Raw genomic sequence first — 15,844 nt, 5'->3', positions numbered from 1 at the left:
CACTTAGGGAAACACAGGAAATCATTAATAAACAAGTAGAGGCCTACAGAGAGGAATGGCAAAAATCCCTGAAAGAATTCCAGGAAAACACAATCAAACAGATGAAGGAATTAAAAATGGAAATAGAAGCAATCAAGAAAGAACACATGGAAACAACCCTGGATATAGAAAACCAAAAGAAGAGACAAGGAGCTGTAGATACAAGCTTCACCAACAGAATACAAGAGATGGAAGAGAGAATCTCAGGAGCGGAAGATTCCATAGAAATCATTGACTCAACTGTCAAAGATAATGTAAAGCGGAAAAAGCTACTGGTCCAAAACATACAGGAAATCCAGGACTCAATGAGAAGATCAAACCTAAGGATAATAGGTATAGAAGAGAGTGAAGACTCCCAGCTCAAAGGACCAGTAAATATCTTCAACAAAATCATAGAAGAAAACTTCCCTAACCTAAAAAAAGAGATACCCATAGGCATACAAGAAGCCTACAGAACTCCAAATAGATTGGACCAGAAAAGAAACACCTCCCGTCACATAATTGTCAAAACACCAAACGCACAAAATAAAGAAAGAATATTAAAAGCAGTAAGGGAAAAAGGTCAAGTAACATATAAAGGGAGACCTATCAGAATCACACCAGACTTCTCGCCAGAAACTATGAAGGCCAGAAGATCCTGGACTGATGTCATACAGACCCTAAGAGAACACAAATGCCAGCCCAGGTTACTGTATCCAGCAAAACTCTCAATTAACATTGATGGAGAAACCAAGATATTCCATGACAAAACCAAATTTACACAATATCTTTCTACAAATCCAGCACTACAAAGGATAATAAATGGTAAAGCCCAACATAAGGAGGCAAGCTATACCCTAGAAGAAGCAAGAAACTAATCGTCTTGGCAACAAAACAAAGAGAATGAAAGCACACAAACATAACCTCACATCCAAATATGAATATAAAGGGAAACAATAATCACTATTCCTTAATATCTCTCAATATCAATGGCCTCAACTCCCCAATAAAAAGACATAGATTAACAAACTGGATATGCAACGAGGACCCTGCATTCTGCTGCCTACAGGAAACACACCTCAGAGACAAAGACAGACACTACCTCAGAGTGAAAGGCTGGAAAACAACTTTCCAAGCAAATGGTCAGAAGAAGCAAGCTGGAGTAGCCATTCTAATATCAAATAAAATCAATTTCCAACTAAAAGTCATCAAAAAAGATAAGGAAGGACACTTCATATTCATCAAAGGAAAAATCCACCAAGATGAACTCTCAATCCTAAATATCTATGCCCCAAATACAAGGGCACCTACATACGTAAAAGAAACCTTACTAAAGCTCAAAACACACATTGCACCTCACACAATAATAGTGGGAGATTTCAACACCCCACTCTCATCAATGGACAGATCATGGAAACAGAAATTAAACAGTGATGTCGACAGACTAAGAGAAGTCATGAGCCAAATGGACTTAACGGATATTTATAGAACATTCTATCCTAAAGCAAAAGGATATACCTTCTTCTCAGCTCCTCATGGTACTTTCTCCAAAATTGACCATATAATTGGTCAAAAAACGGGCCTCAACAGGTACAGAAAGATAGAAATAATCCCATGCGTGCTATCGGACCACCACGGCCTAAAACTGGTCTTCAATAACAATAAGGGAAGAATGCCCACATATACGTGGAAATTGAACAATGCTCTACTCAATGATAACCTGGTCAAGGAAGAAATAAAGAAAGAAATTAAAAACTTCTTAGAATTTAATGAAAATGAAGATACAACATACTCAAACTTATGGGACACAATGAAAGCTGTGCTAAGAGGAAAACTCATAGCGCTGAGTGCCTGCAGAAAGAAACAGGAAAGAGCATATGTCAGCAGCTTGACAGCACACCTAAAAGCTCTAGAACAAAAAGAAGCAAATACACCCAGGAGGAGTAGAAGGCAGGAAATAATCAAACTCAGAGCTGAAATCAACCAAGTAGAAACAAAAAGGACCATAGAAAGAATCAACAGGACCAAAAGTTGGTTCTTTGAGAAAATCAACAAGATAGATAAACCCTTAGCCAGACTAACGAGAGGACACAGAGAGTGTGTCCAAATTAACAAAATCAGAAATGAAAAGGGAGACATAACTACAGATTCGGAGGAAATTCAAAAAATCATCAGATCTTACTATAAAAACCTATATTCAACAAAATTTGAAAATCTTCAGGAAATGGACTATTTCCTAGACAGATACCAGGTATCAAAGTTAAATCAGGAACAGATAAACCAGTTAAACAACCCCATAACTCCTAAGGAAATAGAAGCAGTCATTAAAGGTCTCCCAACCAAAAAGAGCCCAGGTCCAGATGGGTTTAGTGCAGAATTCTATCAAACCTTCGTAGAAGACCTCATACCAATATTATCCAAACTATTCCACAAAATTGAAACAGATGGAGCCCTACCGAATTCCTTCTACGAATCTACAATTACTCTTATACCTAAACCACACAAAGACACAACAAAGAAAGAGAACTTCAGACCAATTTCCCTTATGAATATCGACGCAAAAATACTCAATAAAATTCTGGCAAACCGAATTCAAGAGCACATCAAAACAATCATCCACCATGATCAAGTAGGCTTCATCCCAGGCATGCAGGGATGGTTTAATATACGGAAAACCATCAACGTGATCCATTATATAAACAAACTGAAAGAACAGAACCACATGATCATTTCATTAGATGCTGAGAAAGCATTTGACAAAATTCAACACCCCTTCATGATAAAAGTCCTGGAAAGAATAGGAATTCAAGGCCCATACCTAAACATAGTAAAAGCCATATACAGCAAACCAGTTGCTAACATTAAACTAAATGGAGAGAAACTTGAAGCAATCCCACTAAAATCAGGGACTAGACAAGGCTGCCCACTCTCTCCCTACTTATTCAATATAGTTCTTGAAGTTCTAGCCAGAGCAATCAGACAACAAAAGGAGATCAAAGGGATACAGATCGGAAAAGAAGAGGTCAAAATATCACTATTTGCAGATGACATGATAGTATATTTAAGTGATCCCAAAAGTTCCACCAGAGAACTACTAAAGCTGATAAACAACTTCAGCAAAGTGGCTGGGTATAAAATTAACTCAAATAAATCAGTTGCCTTCCTCTATACAAAAGAGAAACAAGCCGAGAAAGAAATTAGGGAAACGACACCCTTCATAATAGACCCAAATAATATAAAGTACCTCGGTGTGACTTTAACCAAGCAAGTAAAAGATCTGTACAATAAGAACTTCAAGTCACTGAAGAAAGAAATTGAAGAAGACCTCAGAAGATGGAAAGATCTCCCATGCTCATGGATTGGCAGGATTAATATAGTAAAAATGGCCATTTTACCAAAAGCAATCTACAGATTCAATGCAATCCCCATCAAAATACCAATCCAATTCTTCAAAGAGTTAGACAGAACAATTTGCAAATTCATCTGGAATAACAAAAAACCCAGGATAGCTAAAGCTATCCTCAACAATAAAAGGACTTCAGGGGGAATCACTATCCCTGAACTCAAGCAGTATTACAGAGCAATAGTGATAAAAACTGCATGGTATTGGTACAGAGACAGACAGATAGACCAATGGAATAGAATTGAAGACCCAGAAATGAACCCACACACCTATGGTCACTTGATTTTTGACAAAGGAGCCAAAACCATCCAATGGAAAAAAGATAGCATTTTCAGCAAATGGTGCTGGTTCAACTGGAGGGCAACATGTAGAAGAATGCAGATCGATCCATGCTTATCACCCTGTACAAAGCTTAAGTCCAAGTGGATCAAGGACCTCCACATCAAACCAGACACACTCAAACTAATAGAAGAAAAACTAGGGAAGCATCTGGAACACATGGGCACTGGAAAAAATTTCCTGAACAAAACACCAATGGCTTATGCTCTAAGATCAAGAATTGACAAATGGGATCTCATAAAACTGCAAAGCTTCTGTAAGACAAAGGACACTGTGGTTAGGACAAAACGGCAACCAACAGATTGGGAAAAGATCTTTACCAACCCTACAACAGATAGAGGCCTTATATCCAAAATATACAAAGAACTCAAGAAGTTAGACCGCAGGGAAACAAATAACCCTATTAAAAAATGGGGTTCAGAGCTAAACAAAGAATTCACAGCTGAGGAATGCCGAATGGCTGAGAAACACCTAAAGAAATGTTCAACATCTTTAGTCATAAGGGAAATGCAAATCAAAACAACCCTGAGATTTCACCTCACACCAGTGCGATTGGCTAAGATCAAAAACTCAGGTGACAGCAGATGCTGGCGAGGTTGTGGAGAAAGAGGAACACTCCTCCATTGTTGGTGGGATTGCAGACTGGTAAAACCATTCTGGAAATCAGTCTGGAGGTTCCTCAGAAAATTGGACATTGAACTGCCTGAGGATCCAGCTATACCTCTCTTGGGCATATACCCAAAAGATGCCTCAACATATAAAAGAGACACGTGCTCCACTATGTTCATCGCAGCCTTATTTATAATAGCCAGAAAATGGAAAGAACCCAGATGCCCTTCAACAGAGGAATGGATACAGAAAATGTGGTACATCAACACAATGGAATACTACTCAGCTATCAAAAACAACGAGTTTATGAAATTCGTAGGCAAATGGTTGGAACTGGAAAATATCATCCTGAGTGAACTAACCCAATCACAGAAAGACATACAGGGTATGCACTCATTGATAAGTGGCTATTAGCCCAAATGCTTGAATTACCCTAGATCCCTAGAACAAACGAAACTCAAGACGGATGATCAAAATGTGAATGCTTCACTCCTTCTTTAAATGAGGAAAAAGAATACCCTTGGCAGGGAAGGGAGAGGCAAAGATTAAAACAGAGACTGAAGGAACACCCATTCAGAGCCTGTCCCACATTTGGCCCATACATATACAGCCACCCAATTGGACTAGATGGATGAAGCAAAGAAGTGCAGGCCGACAGGAGCCGGATGTAGATCGCTCCTGAGAGACACAGCCAGAATACAGCAAATACAGAGGCGAATGCCAGCAGCAAACCACTGAACTGAGAATAGGTCCCCTATTGAAGGAATCAGAGAAAGAACTGGAAGAGCTTGAAGGGGCTCGAGACCCCAAAAGTACAACAATGCCAAGCAACCAGAGCTTCCAGGGACTAAGCCACTACCTAAAGACTATACATGGACTGACCCTGGACTCTGACCCCATAGGTAGCAATGAATATCCTAGTAAGAGCACCAGTGGAAGGGGAAGCCCTGGGTCCTGCTAAGACTGAACCCCCAGTGAACTAGTCTATGGGGGGAGGGCGGCAATGGTGGGAGGGTTGGGAGGGGAACACCCATAAGGAAGGGGAGGGGGGAGGGGGATGTTTGCCCGGAAACCGGGAAAGGGAATAACACTCGAAATGTATATAAGAAATACTCAAGTTAATAAAAAAAAAAATATTAAAAAAAAAAAATCAAAATATAGAAAACTTTCTACTGAAAAAAAAAAAAAAAAAAAAAAAAAAAAAAAAGAAAATGCTCTTTTTACAACTGGATGGTTGGCTCCTTTGTCAAAGATCAAGGGGCCATAGGTGTGTGGGTTTATTTCTGGGTCTTCAGTTCTATTCTATTGATCTACCTGCCTGTCTCTGTACCAATACCATGCAGTTTTTATCATGATTGCTTTCTAATACAGCTTGAGGTCAGGGATGTTGATTACCCCAGAAGTTTTTTTATTGTTGAGAATAGTTTTCGATGTCCTGGGTTTTTTGTTATTACAAATGAATTTTCAACTTGCTCTTTCTAAGTCTATGAAGAATTGAATTGGAATTTTGATGGGGATTCCATTGAAACTGTAGATTGCTTTTGGCAAAATGGCCATTTTTACTATATTAATCCTGCCAATCCAGGAGCATGAGAAATCTTTCTGTCTTCTAAGATCTTCTTCAACTTCTTTCTTCAGAGATTTGAAGTTCTTGTCATACAGATTTTTCACCTGCTTGGTTAGAGTCACACCAAGGTATTTTATATTATTTGTGACTATTGTGAAGGGTGTCATTTCCCTAATTACTTTCTCAGCCTGTTTATCTTTTGAGTAGAGGAAGGCTACTGATATGTTTAAGTTAATTTTATACCCAGCAACTTTGCTCAGGTTGTTTATTAACTGTAGAAGTTCTCTGGTGGAATTTTGTGGTCAATTAATATACTATCATATCATCTGCAAATAGTAATATTTTTACTTCTTCCTTTCCAATTTGTCTTGCTTTGACTTTTCTTGTTGTATAATTGCTGTGGCTAGGACTTCAAATACTCTATTGAATAGGTAGGGCAAGAGTGGGCAGCCTTGTCTAGTCCCTGATTTTAGTGGGATTGTTTCAAGTTTCTGTCTATTTAGTTTACTGTTGGCTACTGGTTTGCTGTATATTGCTTTTACTATGTTTAGGTATGGGCCTTGATTTCCTGGTCTTTCCAAAACTTTTATCATGAAGGGGTATTGAATTTTGTCAAATGCTTTCTCAGCATCTAACAAGATGATCATGTGGGTTTTTTTTTTAAGTTTGTTTATATAGTGGATTACTTTGATAGATTTCCATATATTGAACCATCCTTAAATCCCTGGAATGAAGCCTACCTGATCATGGTGAATGATCATTTTGATATGTTCTTGTATTTGGTTTAGGGAAATTTTATTGAGTATTTTGGCATTGATATTCATGAGGGAAATTGGTCTGAAGTTCTCTTTCTTTGGAGGGTCTTTGTGTGGTTTAGGTATAAGCATAATTGTGACTTCAAAGAATGAATTGGATAGTGTTCCTTCAGTTTCTATTTTTTGAATAGTTCGAAGAGTATTAGTATTAGGTCTTCTTTGAAGGTCTGACAGAATTCTGCACTAAACCCATCTGGTCCTGGGCTTTTTTTGGTTGGGAGACTTTTAATGACTGTTTCTATTTCTTTAGGGGTTATGGGACTGTTTAGATGGTTTATCTGATCCTGATTTAACTTTACCTGGTATTTGTCTAGAAAATTGTCCATTATATCCAGATTTTCTAGTTTTGTTGAGTATACGCTTTTGTAGTAGGATCTGCTGATTTTTTTTTTAATTTCCTCAGTTTCTGGTATTATATCTCCATTTTCATTTCTAATTTTGTTAATTTTGATACTGTTTCTGTACCCTCTGGCTAGTCTGGCTGAAGGTTTATCTATCTTGTTGATTCTGTCAAAGAGACAGCGCCTGATTTTTTTTTTTATTCTTTGTGTAGTTCTTTTGGTTTCTACTTAGTTGATTTTAGCCCTGAGTTTGATTATTTCCTGCCATCAGCTCCTCTTGGGTGTATTTGCTTCTTTTTGTTCTAGAACTTGCAGATGTGCTGTTAAACTGCTAATGTATGCTCTCTCCAGTTTCTTTTTGGAGGCACTCAGAGCTATGAGTTTTCCTCCTAGCACAGCTTTCACTGTGTCCCATAAGTTTGGCTACATTGTGCCTTCATTTTCATTAAATTCTGAAAAGTCTTTAATTTCTTTCTTTATTTCTTTCTTGACCAAGTTATCATTGAATAAAGCATCATTCAGCTTCCATGTGTATGTGGGATTTCTGTTGTTTTTGTTGTTAAGGAAGACCAACCTTAGTCCATGGTGATCTGATAGGATACATGGGATTATTTCAATCTTCTTGTATCTGTTGAGGCCTGTTTTGTGACTGACTATATGGTCAATTTTCAAGAAGGTACCATGAGATGCTGAGAGGACGGTATTTGGAGACCATTTGTCTACCTATCACAGTGTGCGAACTGAAAAGCTAGCGTTGTATTTTGAAACCTAGAGGTAAATACTCACAGAAATAGCTAAAAGGTTGGGTGCCTTCTACAGAGATCAGTTTGGAAATAGGAAGGAGAACAGATTTTTTTTATTGGATTTTTTTATTTACATTTCAAATGTTATTCCCTTTCCCAGTTTCCTGTCCATAAGTCCCCATCCCCTCCCCATCCCCCTTCTTCTATGAGGATGTTCCCCCTCCCCAACCACCCCTCCTTTCCACAGTGACATTCCCCTACACTGGGGGAATCCAGCATAGAACAGATTTCTATAGTTTCCATCTGAAGCATAGAATTATCATGTATTATAAATCATGCACACAAATTGATTACATAAAAAAGCAATAGTGGGAATAGTGAGGTCAGAGCATAAAGATAAGAAACAGGGGCCTGATCTTCCTGGTTGCTGCCACCGCCGAGAGCTCGTGGGCAGCACCCCCCGAGCAAACTTGAGCCTTGGGACCACAGGTAAGACCAACTTTTCTGCTGCAAGAGACCTGCCTGGTGAACTCGGGACACACAGAGGCAGAATTCCTCTAGGACCGGGCACTTCCTGTGTTTACCGGGAGTCCCAGACCCGCGGATCCCGGCCCGCAGCAGGTCTCTGCTCCCAGACCCCGTGGGAGAGAGACCTCACCGCCTGGTCAGGTGGGCACACCTGAGGCTGCAGAGCGGAAGAGACCACCAACACTGTCCACCCCTGCCCACATCCCTAGCCCAAGAGGAAACTGTATAAGGCCTCTGGGTTCCCGTGGGGGAGGGCCCAGGAGGAGCAGGACCCCTGCGCCTGAGACACCACCGGAACCTGAGGGAAACAGACCGGATAAACAGTTCTCTGCACCCAAATCCCGTGGGAGGGAGAGCTAAACCTTCAGAGAGGCAGACACGCCTGGGAAACCAGAAGAGACTGCACTCTGCACACACATCTCGGACGCCAGAGGAAAACACCAAACGCCATCTGGAACCCTGGTGCACTGAAGCTCCAGGAAACGGCAGCGCAGATCTTCCTGGTTGCTGCCGCTGCAGAGAGCTCGTGGGCAGCACCCCGCGAGCGAACTTGAGCCTCGGGACCACAGTAAGACCAACTTTTCTGCTGCAAGTGACCTGCCTGGTGAACTCAAGACACGGGCCCACAGGAACAGCTGAAGACCTGTAGCGAGGAAAAACTACACGCCCGAAAGCAGAACACTCTGTCCCCATAACTGGCTGAAAGAAAACAGGAAAACAGGTCTACAGCACTCCTGACACACAGGCTTATAGGACAGTCTAGCCACTGTCAGAAATAGCAGAACAAAGTAACACTAGAGATAATCTGATGGCGAGAGGCAAGCACAGGAACCCAAGCAACAGAAACCAAGACTACATGGCACCATCGGAGCCCAATTCTCCCATCAAAACAAACATGGAATATCCAAACACACCAGAAAAGCAAGATCTAGTTTCAAAATCATATTTGATCATGATGCTGGAGGACTTCAAGAAAGACGTGAAGAACTCCCTTAGAGAACAAGTAGAAGCCTACAGAGAGGAATCGCAAAAATGCCTGAGAGAATTCCAGGAAAACATAATTAAACAAGTAGAAGCCCACAGAGAGGAGTCACAAAAATCCCTAAAAGAATTCCAGGAAAACACAATCAAAGAGTTGAAGGAATTAAAAATGGAAATAGAAGCAATCAAGAAAGAACACATGGAAACAACCCTGGATATAGAAAACCAAAAGAAGAGACAAGGAGCTGTAGATACAAGCTTCACCAACAGAATACAAGAGATGGAAAAGAGAGAATCTCAGGAGCAGAAGATTCCATAGAAATCATTGACTCAACTGTCAAAGATAATGTAAAGCAGAAAAAGCTACTGGTCCAAAACATACAGGAAATCCAGGACTCAATGAGAAGATCAAACCTAAGGATAATAGGTATAGAAGAGAGTGAAGACTCCCAGCTCAAAGGACCAGTAAATATCTTCAACAAAATCATACAAGAAAACTTCCCTAACCTAAAAAAAGAGATACCCATAGGCATACAAGAAGCCTACAGAACTCCAAATAGATTGGACCAGAAAAGAAACACCTCCTGTCACATAATAGTCAAAACACCAAACGCACAAAATAAAGAAAGAATATTAAAAGCAGTAAGGGAAAAAGGTCAAGTAACATATAAAGGCAGACCTATCAGAATCACACCAGACTTTTCGCCAGAAACTAGGAAGGCCAGAAGATCCTGGACTGATGTCATACAGACCCTAAGAGAACACAAATGCCAGCCCAGGTTACTGTATCCTGCAAAACTCTCAATTAACATAGATGGAGAAACCAAGATATTCCATGACAAAACCAAATTTACACAATATCTTTCTACAAATCCAGCACTACAAAGGATAATAAATGGTAAAGCCCAACATAAGGAGGCAAGCTATACCCTAGAAGAAGCAAGAAACTAATCGTCTTGGCAACAAAACAAAGAGAAGAAAAGCACACAAACATAACCTCACATCCAAATATGAATACAACAGGAAGCAATAATCACTATTCCTTAATATCTCTCAATATCAATGGCCTCAACTCCCCAATAAAAAGACATAGATTAACAAACTGGATACGCAACGAGGACCCTGCATTCTGCTGCCTACAGGAAACGCACCTCAGAGACAAAGACAGACACTACCTCAGAGTGAAAGGCTGGAAAACAACTTTCCAAGCAAATGGTCAGAAGAAGCAAGCTGGAGTAGCCATTCTAATATCAAATAAAATCAATTTCCAACTAAAAGTCATCAAAAAAGATAAGGAAGGACACTTCATATTCATCAAAGGAAAAATCCACCAAGATGAACTCTCAATCCTAAATATCTATGCCCCAAATACAAGGGCACCTACATACGTAAAAGAAACCTTACTAAAGCTCAAAACACACATTGCACCTCACACAATAATAGTGGGAGATTTCAACACCCCACTCTCATCAATGGACAGATCATGGAAACAGAAATTAAACAGTGATGTCGACAGACTAAGAGAAGTCATGAGCCAAATGGACTTAACGGATATTTATAGAACATTCTATCCTAAAGCAAAAGGATATACCTTCTTCTCAGCTCCTCATGGTACTTTCTCCAAAATTGACCATATAATTGGTCAAAAAACGGGCCTCAACAGGTACAGAAAGATAGAAATAATCCCATGCGTGCTATCGGACCACCACGGCCTAAAACTGGTCTTCAATAACAATAAGGGAAGAATGCCCACATATACGTGGAAATTGAACAATGCTCTACTCAATGATAACCTGGTCAAGGAAGAAATAAAGAAAGAAATTAAAAACTTTTTAGAATTTAATGAAAATGAAGATACAACATACTCAAACTTATGGGACACAATGAAAGCTGTGCTAAGAGGAAAACTCATAGCGCTGAGTGCCTGCAGAAAGAAACAGGAAAGAGCATATGTCAGCAGCTTGACAGCACACCTAAAAGCTCTAGAACAAAAAGAAGCAAATACACCCAGGAGGAGTAGAAGGCAGGAAATAATCAAACTCAGAGCTGAAATCAACCAAGTAGAAACAAAAAGGACCATAGAAAGAATCAACAGAACCAAAAGTTGGTTCTTTGAGAAAATCAACAAGATAGATAAACCCTTAGCCAGACTAACGAGAGGACACAGAGAGTGCGTCCAAATTAACAAAATCAGAAATGAAAAGGGAGACATAACTACAGATTCAGAGGAAATTCAAAAAATCATCAGATCTTACTATAAAAACCTATATTCAACAAAATTTGAAAATCTTCAGGAAATGGACAATTTCCTAGACAGATACCAGGTATCGAAGTTAAATCAGGAACAGATAAACCAGTTAAACAACCCCATAACTCCTAAGGAAATAGAAGCAGTCATTAAAGGTCTCCCAACCAAAAAGAGCCCAGGTCCAGACGGGTTTAGTGCAGAATTCTATCAAACCTTCATAGAAGACCTCATACCAATATTATCCAAACTATTCCACAAAATTGAAACAGATGGAGCCCTACCGAATTCCTTCTACGAAGCCACAATTACTCTTATACCTAAACCACACAAAGACACAACAAAGAAAGAGAACTTCAGACCAATTTCCCTTGTGAATATCGACGCAAAAATACTCAATAAAATTCTGGCAAACCGAATTCAAGAGCACATCAAAACAATCATCCACCATAATCAAGTAGGCTTCATTCCAGGCATGCAGGGATGGTTTAACATACGGAAAACCATCAACGTGATCCATTATATAAACAAACTGAAAGAACAAAACCACATGATCATTTCATTAGATGCTGAGAAAGCATTTGACAAAATTCAACACCCCTTCATGATAAAAGTCCTGGAAAGAATAGGAATTCAAGGCCCATACCTAAACATAGTAAAAGCCATATACAGCAAACCAGTTGCTAACATTAAACTAAATGGAGAGAAACTTGAAGCAATCCCACTAAAATCAGGGACTAGACAAGGCTGCCCACTCTCTCCCTACTTATTCAATATAGTTCTTGAAGTTCTAGCCAGAGCAATCAGACAACAAAAGGAGGTCAAGGGGATACAGATCGGAAAAGAAGAAGTCAAAATATCACTATTTGCAGATGATATGATAGTATATTTAAGTGATCCCAAAAGTTCCACCAGAGAACTACTAAAGCTGATAAACAACTTCAGCAAAGTGGCTGGGTATAAAATTAACTCAAATAAATCAGTAGCCTTCCTCTACACAAAAGAGAAACAAGCCGAGAAAGAAATTAGGGAAACGACACCCTTCATAATAGACCCAAATAATATAAAGTACCTCGGTGTGACTTTAACCAAGCAAGTAAAAGATCTGTACAATAAGAACTTCAAGACACTGAAGAAAGAAATTGAAGAAGACCTCAGAAGATGGAAAGATCCCCCATGCTCATGGATTGGCAGGATTTATATAGTAAAAATGGCCATTTTACCAAAAGCAATCTACAGATTCAATGCAATCCCCATCAAAATACCAATCCAATTCTTCAAAGAGTTAGACAGAACAATTTGCAAATTCATCTGGAATAACAAAAAACCCAGGATAGCTAAAACTATCCTCAACAATAAAAGGACTTCAGGGGGAATCACTATCCCTGAACTCAACCAGTATTACAGAGCAATAGTGATAAAAACTGCATGGTATTGGTACAGAGACAGACAGATAGACCAATGGAATAGAATTGAAGACCCAGAAATGAACCCACACACCTATGGTCACTTGATTTTTGACAAAGGAGCCAAAACCATCCAATGGAAAAAAGATAGCATTTTCAGCAAATGGTTCTGGTTCAACTGGAGGGCAACATGTAGAAGAATGCAGATCGATCCATGCTTATCACCCTGTACAAAGCTTAAGTCCAAGTGGATCAAGGACCTCCACATCAAACCAGACACACTCAAACTAATAGAAGAAAAACTAGGGAAGCATCTGGAACACATGGGCACTGGAAAAAATTTCCTGAACAAAACACCAATGGCTTATGCTCTAAGATCAAGAATCGACAAATGGGATCTCATAAAACTGCAAAGCTTCTGTAAGGCAAAGGACACTGTGGTTAGGACAAAACGGCAACCAACAGATTGGGAAAAGATCTTTACCAATTCTACAACAGATAGAGGCCTTATATCCAAAATATACAAAGAACTCAAGAAGTTAGACCACAGGGAGACAAATAACCCTATTTAAAAATGGGGTTCAGAGCTGAACAAAGAATTCACAGCTGAGGAATGCCGAATGGCTGAGAAACAACTAAAGAAATGTTCAACATCTTTAGTCATATGGGAAATGCAAATCAAAACAACCCTGAGATTTCACCTCACACCAGTGAGAATGGCTAAGATCAAAAACTCAGGTGACAGCAGATGCTGGCGAGGATGTGGAGAAAGAGGAACACTCCTCCATTGTTGGTGGGGTTGCAGACTGGTACAACCATTCTGGAAATCAGTCTGGAGGTTCCTCAGAAAATTGGACATTGAACTGCCTGAGGATCCAGCTATACCTCTCTTGGGCATATACCCAAAAGATGCCCCAACATATAAAAAAGACACGTGCTCCACTATGTTCATCGCAGCCTTATTTATAATAGCCAGAAGCTGGAAAGAACCCAGATGCCCTTCAACAGAGGAATGGATACAGAAAATGTGGTACATCTACACAATGGAATATTACTCAGCTATCAAAAACAACGACTTTATGAAATTCGTAGGCAAATGGTTGGAACTGGAAAATATCATCCTGAGTGAGCTAACCCAATCACAGAAAGACATACATGGTATGCACTCATTGATAAGTGGCTATTAGTCCAAATGCTTGAATTACCCTAGATGCCTAGAACAAATGAAACTCAAGATGGATGATCAAAATGTGAATGCTTCACTCCTTCTTTAAAAGGGGAACAAGAATACCCTTGGCAGGGAAGAGGGAGGCAAAGATTAAAACAGAGACTGAAGGAACACCCATTCAGAGCCTGCCCCACATGTGGCCCATACATATACAGCCACCCAATTAGACAAGATGGATGAAGCAAAGAAGTGCAGACCGACAGGAGCCAGATGTAGATCGCTCCTGAGAGACACAGCCAGAATACAGCAAATACAGAGGCGAATGCCAGCAGCAAACATCTGAACTGAGAATAGGACCCCCGTTGAAGGAATCAGAGAAAGAACTGGAAGAGCTTGAAGGGGCTCGAGACCCCATATGTACAACAATGCCAAGCAACCAGAGCTTCCAGGGACTAAGCCACTACCTAAAGACTATACATGGACTGACCCTGGACTCTGACCTCATAGGTAGCAATGAATATCCTAGTAAGAGCACCAGTGGAAGGGGAAGCCCTGGGTCCTGCTAAGACTGAACCCCCTAAGACTGTTGGGGGGAGGGCAGCAGTGGGGGGAGCGTTGGGATGGGAATACCCATAAGGAAGGGGAGGGCGGAGGGGGATGTTTGCCCGGAAACCGGGAAAGGGAATAACACTCAAAATGTATATAAGAAATACTCAAGTTAATAAAAAAAAAAAGCAATAGTGGAATTCTGTAATGCTGTTTCTCTTTCCTTCTAGCTTTGAGCCCTATCAGAAGCTTGTACCACCAGGCTTCTGAAGCAATTGTCAAAACAAGAGTTGTTGATGTCTATCTTTTGATTTGTAAGACGTATGCTTTTGCTGATTGGAAGAAAAAAATGTCCCCTGAGTCTAAGGAGAAAGCTTACAAAAGCTTGGCACTGGTTTATTTTTACCATAAAATTTATCTGAAAAGAATATGACGATAAAATAAACAAGCCTTTGCACAAGAGGCTTCTTTCTGTCTAGAAGGGGAAAATTGAGCTTGCAGAGATCCTGAGACTTAGAATCAGGACACTTAAGCTGGTGGGGCAAGAGAGCCCATCAGCACCACTCCTCCTCCACAGCAGGGAAATTTGTGTAAGTGCACACAAGATCTACAGGCCATCCATCACTTGGCTGTAATAGAGGTAAGTTGGCTGCTCTAGAGGATACCCCTCTGATGCCTTAGATCTGCCACAAGTGGCATAATTTACCTTCCCCTTAGTTTTCTGAACTTTACAACCTGTCCCTTGATGACACTCCACAGGGAAGTCATGTGTCCCCTGCACTAGACCATGCTGAATTACACACATTATACTAGTGGTTCTCCTTTGAGAAGCAATTGTAGAGGACCTGTCACATCCTCATGTGTATTTGGGAATCATGCACCCTTTGTCATAGATCCGGCTTCCAACAGTACTATGATCTGGTCTCTTTCCTATCTGCATCCCTCACTGTACTGAGAAATCTTACACAGCAGATAATAAACCTGTTGCCTCCACACCCCCAGCACCCACTCAAGCCCCAATACAGCAAGTGCTTGACAGATGATCCCGTAATAATAAATGTGCTTATGATGTCCCAGTGTAAAACTTCTCTCCAGACGGACAAACTACTATTGTCAGAGATCTCATACATGCATA

At 40.2% G+C, this 15,844-nt stretch overlaps 1 long non-coding RNA gene across 1 annotated transcript in view; it reads right to left on the bottom strand.

Moving 5' to 3' along the window:
* Positions 1 to 15,844, bottom strand: part of LOC148003858 (uncharacterized) — a 167,546-nt gene that overhangs the window by 19,562 nt on the left and 132,140 nt on the right. The window lies entirely within an intron of this gene.

This window comes from Rattus norvegicus, chromosome 9, assembly GCF_021556685.1.
Source record: "Rattus norvegicus strain SHRSP/BbbUtx chromosome 9, alternate assembly SHRSP_T2T, whole genome shotgun sequence".
Classification (NCBI taxonomy): Eukaryota; Metazoa; Chordata; class Mammalia; order Rodentia; family Muridae; genus Rattus; species Rattus norvegicus.
Note: the sequence above shows the minus strand (reverse complement) of the source record. Positions and strands in the feature narration are given on the sequence as shown.